The sequence below is a fragment of the Tinamus guttatus genome, unplaced genomic scaffold (genome assembly GCF_059628265.1).
Source record: "Tinamus guttatus ecotype Peru unplaced genomic scaffold, ASM5962826v1 Tinamus_guttatus_pri_ptg000093l, whole genome shotgun sequence".
Classification (NCBI taxonomy): domain Eukaryota; kingdom Metazoa; phylum Chordata; class Aves; order Tinamiformes; family Tinamidae; genus Tinamus; species Tinamus guttatus.
The window spans coordinates 118,486-128,625 of NW_028288627.1; positions in this window are offsets into that span (position 1 = coordinate 118,486).

The following is a 10,140-nucleotide window of genomic DNA, read 5'->3' on the forward strand; positions in this document are numbered from 1 at the left end:
TCGTGTTTTTGTTTCAGATGGTTCTTCCCAAGCTAAGTTGAGCAGCCAGGTGAGTCCAAAAGCCCCCTTCCTGCACATCTGTTGGTGAGAAATGAGGGGATTACAGATGCCTCCAATGTTCGGAGCCAGCGGGATTCCGTAGCCACCTGAGCTAACCACTCACACGCCTTTTTTAAATACGTGTTTGGCTTTGTCCTCTCGTGGTAAAGCCCTCACACCGGCTCAAGGCTGTGGTAACGCTGAGGAGCAAGGCTCTCCTCGGCCTACGCGGAGGGTGCCCGTGGGCTTGTCCTTGATGGCCACCCTCTCCTTTCTGGCCGTGATGCGTGAGTCCGACCAGCCTTTGCCGCATTGTCCCTCCTCTTTGCCCTGTCAAGAGCATTAGTCACAGTGACCCGCTGGCGTTTGTGTGCCAGCCCGCGGAGCCGCGCCGCGCGCCGCCGAGGAGCGCGGCCCGCGCGGCCGCCCGCTCCCGCTGCGCCCTGCTCCCGGCCCTTCCCCACGCGGAGGGCGGAAAACCGGCCTCTCAATGTACGGCTTAGGAAGAGCCTGAGAAAATGGTTGTTTAATATGTATATATGACCCCACTGTGCCGGGAGAATGAGGCACTTTGTGGCGCCGAGGGGCTGGTGGCCGCGCGCGGGGCCGACATTGTTAGGGCTGGCAGCGTTTCAGACATCTGCCAGGGGCGGCGGGACCCGGGGGAAGGAGCCCTCGGGAAGCCGAGGGGCGCTTGCAGCTTCTCTCCGTGCCCGCACAACCCTTCCTCTTTAAAACTCCCTTCCTGAGCTCGCCTCCTATATTTGATATTCAGGACGAAGGATCCCGCCCCCCCGGCGCTCCCCACCCGCCGCCAGCCCCGCTCCCTGCAACTTGTTAAGTTGGAAAGATGATATATACACTCGGTTCGCTCTGCCAGGCAGCCCGTTTAAGGCCAAGATTAATGCAGTGCATTGGTGCAATCGTGCCGCAGTGGTGCGTGATCGGAATACGAGATGGAATATAGGGGGAAAGGCCAGAAATGTGCCTGTGTGCGGAGTTTACACAAGTCTCCCTAGCAACTTGTCTGATTTTTTTTTTTTAATTTTTTTTTCACGTGGGGGGGTGTGTGTGAGCGCAAGGAGCCTTGTCCCAAATCGCCAGTGAATAAAACATTCCCCGAGTTTTTAAATAGCGGCGATTGTTGGTCTCGTTTTTTCTTTTTTTCCCCTTTTCTTTTGTTAAATTAGCGGGTTAATTTTTCCTGTTTTTCCTCGGGGGAGGAGGGTGCCGGGGCGCCGCGCCGAGGGGTGGCCGTGGGGCTGGGGGTGGGGGCGCCGCGAGACTTTGCATTGTGACTTCTCCAGAGTTGGTTTCTTTCCAGTTGTTCACATCTCAGCATGGGGAATTGTTGTGCTTTCTCCCGATTTGCCACAGAATTGGCAGCGGGCTGACATTGTTAGTCACTTGAATTGTGCTTGGATCCGGACTGATTTTTACTTATTTTTTTTTCCATATATTTTTATTTCCAACAAATTTATTTTGAAAATAGGCACCATATATTTTATAGCCGCTAAAAATGAGGAAAAAAAAAAGAGGGGGAGAGGACCATAGCAGGACTATCCCCTGAACCGTCCTGCTATTCCCCTCCCCTTTGAAGCTTTTTTAGTTGTCTCCTGAAGACCCCCTCCCTCCCATAGGAGGAGTGGCCTTTTAGTGATCAAGGTATGTTGGATATATATATTTTTTTGGAGTTTGTATGTTACTTTATTAATAGTGTGGGGCAGGCGAGAGGCTGGAGGGTGGGGAGAGGAGGGAAGGAGGGGACGGCAGGTGGAGAGAGTGCAAAGACTGAGTCTCCAAGGGCTGCACCTTGAGATAACTCGGGAAAATAGGCACTGCCGCGCTTAAGTCGCTTCCAAAATTGCGCCGTGCACTTTTACTTTACTTCGTTTTTCTTTAAAGCTTTTCGGGGGGGAGAGGGGTAGGCAAAAAGAAAAGAAGAAAAAAAAGAAAAGAAACTAAGCCAAAAAAATGGTGAAGGCTTGATCTTGGCTTCTATACAAACAGATGTTGCCTGTCATTCCGTTGTTAAGCAGGCAGCAGATTGGAGCAAGCAGCAGCAGTTTAGGGGGAACTGCTGCAGAACGGCAAAGTGAGAGATATAGACACCTAGATACGTGTATTTTTTTTGTTTGTTCTCCTTATAAATATTTTTCCCCCGGAATTATCTTTAATCACAACATATCTATTTATTTTTTATTAATTTTTCTTCTTTTTTTCTGCCTTTTTTCTTTTGGTGGGCAAAACAAATCCCAAACTAAATGGAAAAGCGCTAGGAACTCTCACCCAAATTTTACCAAAGCAGCTGCTTATTTTTTTTTTTTCTCTTTTCCCCTCTATTTCGTGAGGGCGAACGCGTGTAGGAAGGGGGTTCTGTTGGAAGTGCTTGGGGCGTTCTCGGTAAGTGAACGTTTGCAGTGGATCAGGGCAGGGACCCGGTGGTTTTCCTGCCGCTAGCCCTGGCTCGGCCGGGATCGCCCCGGCGCTCCCGCTGTCCGTAGGATCGTGAAGATTGGAGGCCTCTCTGTCTCCTTTCCAAGTCTTAGCACCGTTGTCAGAACAAGAATCACGCTGTTTATACAGTAGAAGTTGTAACGAAGCACCGATACGCTGCATATCGTGGCTCTTTTGTGTTCTGCATGTGCTTGTGGGTCTAATCCCCCCCTTTTTTTTTAAATGCTTTTGGGTTTTATTTCCCCCTTTGTTATGATTTTATGCTTTCTAATTTCATTGTAGTATACTTGGGAGGGGAAAAAAAAATAACAAAACATTGGGAGGCTTGAGCCGAAAGAGTTAAAAGTTTCTTGGCACAGGAGCTGCAGTTTAGCAACAGATCAATTCATTTAAATGAAAGAAATCACAGACCGAGCCATCTGATTTGGAAATTTCACATCTTAGGCTTCCACTTCAGAACAAAGCTTCTGTTTTCCTCTCCCCCTTACTAATTCATTCTGCTTTTGTTTAAGGCTGTTGGTTTTCGTAGGAACTTTTAAGTCGTCTGCAGTCTGCCGCTTTTTCCCCGAAAACCCGAGTATTCCGGGGTGTCGCCGTCTCTGCCGAGGCTGCCTTCCCGGTGCAGCGTTTTCCATTGCGTCTTCTCCCGCGCCGCGTCCCGTGTCCCGCACGGAGCGGTGCGCGCGGGCGGCCTCTCCTCCCGTTCCTGCTGCTCCGCGGCCTTCGCGTCCGAGGAGGGTCCCAAGCGCCTCGCCGAAGCGGCCTTGGGCTTTGGGAGCGGGCCCGGGGTTTCTGTGGCTGCGTCGAGTAAAAGAAAATAAATCACAAGCTCTGCGTAAGTGGGAGGCTTATAAATTTATTCCCGTCTTCCTTCTTGCGCTATCTCCTTTAAAAAAAAAAAAAACAAGAGGAAAAGAGCAAAGTGAATAAACCGAGGCGCGCTTGGCGACCGCAGGCGCGTGGTTTGGATGCGGGGCGTCGCTCCCGGCGCTCCGTTTTGCCGGGCGCTTTTGCCGAGGTGCCGGGGCGCTTGGCCCGGCCCGAGTCCCGCGGGAAGCGGCGCCGGTGGGATGAGCGCTCTGGTCCTGCACCTGCCAAGAACCCCCCACCAAACCCCCCGGCCTCGCAGCGGAGCATTGGAAAATGGGAGCAGGGCAGGGACGGGAGCATGGGCCGCCACCTCGGATGCGGCTGGGGCCGCTCGTAGATGCGGAGGTTTTTATTATTTCCTGCTCTTCGCTACATCCCGACTGCGCTGTCGGGAAGCGCTGGGATTCGGAGCGCGAGTCCGTCCCCCCCAATATTGGGCATATTTCTGTGGGTGTCGTTGTGGTTACATCACAGCGCGCGCCGTCCTCGTCTCCATTCTTGTGCAAAATTCAAATAATTCCCCCCCTCCCCAATAGCAGCTGTGCATGGTTTTTTAAGTCGGTCTTTAACGTTGCGAAAGGAACAATAAAATGAAAGGCAAAACCGGCATCTTAAAACTTGGCAAGTGAAAGCAGCTTGGACTGGCAGCCAAGAATCCTGCTGTGGTGCAAAAAGAATAGCATCCACGGAGCCACCACAATCCGGGGTTTCTCCTCTTTTAACAATCGCATCGGCAGAGAGAAATAATTATTCCTTGTATCAGTGTTAAAAGAGTCAAAAAGCTTAAAATGCTTGGTGAACCTTCTCAAAGCAGGTAACGAACCTTCTCTTTGCTTCTGTTTTATCGGACTGGAATTGGGTAAGGCGCTAGATGTGATAACTAATCAGGTTGAGAAGTTGGTGTGTGTAACTCTCTGACCAGGAACGCGGGTGCTGCTTCGAGCTCCACGGTGCTTTATTTTCCTTAATCGCTTTGATGGAAATAGAATTGGCAAAATTCTGAAATGTTTGTCTTAAAAGAAATGTTTTATTTCCTGAGATTTCACTCTTGTCGGGGAGGGGGGCAGGTATGGATTGATCCAAGGTGTAACATGGAAAATAATTTTCAAAAAATAAAAAGGAAAAAGTGGTGTATCGGGGTGGGGGGGAGCAATTTCTCTCAGGACATTGCCTGTTCTTTTTGCTTCTGAAACTGTATCCTCTGGGTATGTGTAGGTAGAATCCATCTTTTGAAAATTTGCCATGAAAATATCCATAATATTTTGTCTTCCAGGGAACGTGTCGTGAAGAGTTGGGCCTAGCAATATGGCAGCGCACGTTCGATAAGAAATGTTGTAAATGCTGCTACCGAGGTAATTTGCTTTCTCTTAGATTCTCCATTTAGCCTTCCCTTTTTCCTTACAGCTTCTTTAATTATGCAGAGTGCAGCAATCCATTTGTAAAGGTTTTTAAACCTGAGTTAGTGTGTGTATATGTATATTTTATATATATATATAGTATATGTATATATAAGGCCTAAACAGATTGGAATTAAAACTGGGGGGAAAGGATAGAGGGAGAGGATAGGAATTATTTAGTGGTCGTGTTTTTATTTGTCTCATTTTCATGGCTGAGGTATGAAATGGCTGCAAACAGCTCTTTGCTCGGGCACACACTGCATTCCATAATGATCGATTTTCCTGGACAGGGCATTTATGCTTTGTGGTTTGCAAGAATACCACCCGCAGACCAAAACCAATGTTATGTCTTTAGAGACTTTATTTCTACATGTTTCCTTCTGTATTCCTTTGGCTGTAAATCTAGAAATGCTAGTCTTATATCGGATTAATATTAAACAAAGCTTTATTACTCCTTTTGGTGTCCCAGGTTCTAGAAGCAAAACCTAGTTGATGTTGCAATCATTGGTATGTTTTAAAATTAGTAGTGAAATATACTGAATATAAGAATATCAGTATCCTTAATATAAATAACACAATCCTTAATGTACAGGTTGAAGCTTTTTATTTGCCATCTTATCATTCTAGGCAAATAGGCAGTGAAGACAATTGATTTGTTTGCTTACCATAGATTTTCTGCCACTGTCTGCATGTTTATTAGGAATTCAAAATATACGATAGCTGTATGATTAATCAATATGAGGAGATGCTTCAAAGCCTAAATCTTGGATAATCTACAGCTCTATCTCCCTGAATATGAATATATTTGGTATGTGAAAATCATTCTTAAAAGAGCAGTGTCTACTCCAAAAAAAATTCACAAACCTCTCAAAAAAGCAAAATCCTATTCATTTGCTGCTGCCTCGATCAGTTCACTCTTTCAAAAATTGCCTATGATGAGTTTGTTTTGCAAAATGTATGAATAGGAATAGGTTGGTTCCTGGACACCTGTCCTTTGCAGCATGTAGGTGTCACTAAATGTAATCTCTGTGCGCCCAAGCTGCCTGTCCCTGCAGCGCGCAGCCGTGCAGGAGCAATAAATCCCTCAGATTTATTGTGGGGACTTGCCTGAGTGATAAGCAGCGTTGCTTTGACATGCATAGTTGCTTTTCCAGTGACAGCTATTACTGCTTTCTGCTTTTCTCTTTTTCCTTTTTTAACAACTATAGTTACAGCAGTGGAGCTATTACATTCAGCATTTTTTATTTATTTTTTATTTTTATTTTTTGTGAAAGCCAATCAGGTAGCATGAGAATAGAAGATGATAGGCCAGAATTGCAGCAGAGGCTGCCGCTCATTTAGGGAATAAGTAAAGGGCGGGTTTTCTTTATGGGAGAGCACCTATCATCTGCCCTTACAACTATGTGATGGGTTCTTAGAAGATCTGGCTTAGTGCTGTGCCTGAAAAGAGATAATTCAGTCATGAAGAGCCGTTGCTGACGTGTCTGGGGTGCCTGCAAGCCCCATCCAAACCGGTACGAGCTGAGGCCACGTGTCCTGCCACGAGGAGGTACGTACAGGCCACCCAAACCTTGCATCTCCATTTCCTCCAAGGACGTGAACTGTCACAGCAATTAGAAAGGGAGATTGTGAGCTACAAAGGGCAAATAAAGGCTTAGGAGGAGGAAAAGCTAGTAAAAAAATTAATTTCCATATAATTTAACTTACTTTCCTATCTCATATTGAAAAATAAGGTATTTCTCTGCCAGCAGAGAAGAACATGCAATTAGCATACCTTTGCATATGTACATTGCTGTGAAGAATATTAAAGTCAAAATTCATACAAGCCTAAAGAAAATGTTCCCAGTGATGCAGTATGTATAAGTAATATATAAAAATCTAATGGAAATACTCCTTGCTGGTGCGGGAAATACTGGTACATGTAGCAGCAATGTTACCAACTCGCTGTGTGTTTTTGGCTAGAAGCTTGGAAGGGGCAAAAGATGATTTGAATTTTCATCTTGGGCTCCCTGGAGTAAGCGAGCTCCGTGAAGGAAGGCATGGGTTGTTCCTGGGTAAGATTTGCTGTGTTCTGTTTGCAGCTGGGGCCTGGAGAAGCGCCCGGTGCGTGTCCGTGTGCAGGACCCGGCTCCGTCCTGCGCCAGGACCGCACGCTCGCCCCTTCCCTTGGCACCCTGCAGGGCCAGGGCCCTTCGCACGCTGGGTGCTCCTGAAGCGCCTTCAGGCTCCCACATAAAAGTTCTCCTGGTTCTTCCAAGATGCTGGATTCCTGCAACTTCTCCTCTTGGTATGATTTGGATGGAAATTTTGGGTGCTTGAAAACTTTGGGAAAGCTGTGTACTTTTAAGGTAGGTGTGTAAATAAAAGCAGGGGAGTCTGCATTTAGGGCATCATTTGAGGTAATCTTCAGAAAGATGACCATAGTTTAACATCTCCATTGCTGAAAGGAACAGGAGTTTCTGGTCATGAGATGCAACAGAGAATTGTTGCTAATTCTAATTATGTATTTACCATGTTGGAAAGGTTGAAATATTCTTTTTTAGTGAGAACCTGTGCAAAAAGTGAGGGAATTTTTTTAACAGCATCCATATAGCAAAACTATTTTCTCAATGTCCACGCTTTAATCGTATGAAGAATACTATTAGTGTACATTAATTGATTTTACTTTCTGAAGAAAGAGAAGAACTACAAAGGGTACATATTTTATCACTTTAGGCAATAGACCGTTACACTGATTTTGTCCACAGGTTCTGTTAGGGCCTTGCAGCCAGGCTGCTTGTCGGCCTAACTTCTCACCAGTTGCCCACCTCATAAAATTCTATTAATGGCAAATGTTAGTTACACACGAAGGGAAACTTGGAAACTGGGGGAAAGGAGGGGACGCTTCTTGCTTGCAGTGGCAGGAGTTTGCTGCACAACTGTGTGTGAAGACTTGCTAGAAAACCCAAAAAGAGTTTTATTTTTCTTTAGGTGGAAATGCAGTCAGAGATTTGGAGTTTAGGGGGGATTTCTAGGCTGCCTAGTAAATTGAAAAGATTTTTACTCGCAGTTAATTTTTCTTTTCCTTAAAAATAGAATTAAAATAACACCCTGGACCAATAATGACTCCTCTGAAAGTTAAAACAACTCTTACATAGTTGTTTCCTCTGTCTCTTTTAACTGGGCTGCCAGAATGGAAACAGAACAACTTTTGTGGGGCAGGGACATGCCTCGGTGCTGCGACTGCGCCTCCGGAGCAAACCTCTCCCGTTAAATCATCCGCTGCGGATACACCGCGGTGTCCATTAGCTGGGCACCCATAGAGCTGGTGATCACCAGGAACTCCATGCAGCTAAGGGGCCACGAGGAAGGAACACAGGTCCCGCTTTGTGTTATTTTAGAGTTTGTTTTATTTTGCTGATTTGGGACTGTAGTAACAGCTGATGTTCTAGTAAAGTCGGTAGCAACTTTCCCCATCTTCCCCCGGCCCCCCGGAATTAGAGGGGTTTTAGCATGCGGAGGAGAATGACGGCTGCTGCTTACTAACAGCTCTCTCATTTGCAGAAATGGTTTTCCTTCCAAAAAAAAAAAATTAAAGATAAACAAATAACCGAAGAGATCAATGCCTGTTGCCACAAACCCGTAGATCCGAACTTGTGGTCATATTCCACACAAGCTTGTATCTATAGGTATGTGTCTGTCTGGCAAGTGCACAAGGTGTTGTGTTCATGCATCTAGAGTGACAGTGTTCGACTTGCCTCTCCGTACCTCTCCCCAATGTCCCTTCCCTCCCCTCCTCCTTTTCTCAAAGAAATATAAAATAAGAGCTGCAAATCTTCTTCTGCAATTATCATATCGGTTTTCAGCTTGGGTTAGTATTAAAATCCACTCGTACAAACCAGCAACTCATTTGTGCCCGAGTGAAATGGGACGGGAGAGTTATTGGACATCAGCCTGGAGAAATTAAATCGCGGATCCGCGTGCGTAGGGCTGCGTATGGGGCACGGCGAGGGGGGCTCTGCGGTGGTTTCTGTCTGCTTGGGAAGCAGATAACAGACTGGTTTCATTTATTAATAACGTGGCTCCATTCTTTCTTCGCTTAGGGACGGGGATTTGTTTGCAAGAGCAGTAGACGCCTTCATAGCAAGTAACTTTGAAGCACGGGCTATAACACAGGCTTAGAGCTCTGCAGTAGAGTGGGGTATTGGCCCTCCAACTCCTCAAACAAGTTTATTTTGGAGTCCTGTTCCTTCTAATTTTATGGTATTTATTTCTTTTTAAATAGTTTTTAAGGGGGAAAAAATCATGCTATAAACTACAAAGGATCAGTAATAGCAGAGGAAAAAAAAAAACATGTAGGGAGGCAGTATAAAACCTGCTGTGTAAAGCTGCAACAGCTTTAAGTTGTGGAACAATTATTATTGAAGCAGAAATTAAAAAAAAAAAAGGCTATATGAAAATAATTAGACTTTAAACTCAAAATAAGTCTGATGGTTGCATTCCAGCAGCTTTCAGTGTAAATTCTGCTGAGGATTTGGTCTGTGTTTCTCCTTTTAAATTTCTCTTTTTTTGACTTGGCTGTCTTTATGCGTTCTGCTGCAGTCCAAGATGTTTTCTTTCTTCTTTGCTGAATTTCCAGGGTTTTTCTGTGTGTTTCTATTTACTCTAGGAGCATAAAAGTATGTCAAAAAGGCCTCTGCTAATAAAATGAGTCCAACTGCTTTTCTTTCTTCCTGTGAACTGAAACGAGCCTGTTGCTTGAAGTGCACAGATTGGGAAGGTAGGGGTTGGTGCCGTAGCCGTGCCCCTGGGATGGGGAAGACCTTGGACACGTGTCCCCAGCCGATGCCTTGGCCGCTGGGAGAGGCCGGGCAGGAGGTGTTGCTGGAGCCCCGTGGTGTTCCTGGAGCCCCCGGCCTCTCTCACCTCCTTTCCCCTTTGCTCACGAGCGTTGTTTTGGCCACGGTGCAGTGATAGGGTGTTGTCATGGGCTGTGGCACAGGCGGGATGGGACACAGGCATCTGGTTGTGCCAGGGCCATTCCTCTCTCCGAGCGAGGCTGGGTGTTTCTGTTTGTGCACTTTGCAGTGCGTTTGATTCCTACATTTTACAGCTATAAAGGAATTAATAGGTCATTTATCAAACCTCCAAGGAGTGCGAGCTGGCAAAACGCAGGCTCCAACATAGCAGGGTTCCAACATAGCAGCTCACATCGTGCTGGATGGAGTCGACCTCTTCCAGTTGAGCTGCTCACAGTGCCTCTTTGCTTGATGTTGGCACCAGGTTCTGATACAGCCTCTTGGCATCTCCTGTAACATCCTCTTTTTCTAAGCATTGGTCCTGAGTACTCTTCCTATGCAGAAGCTGTGTTGTAAGTGGGATCATCACAGAACGGGCC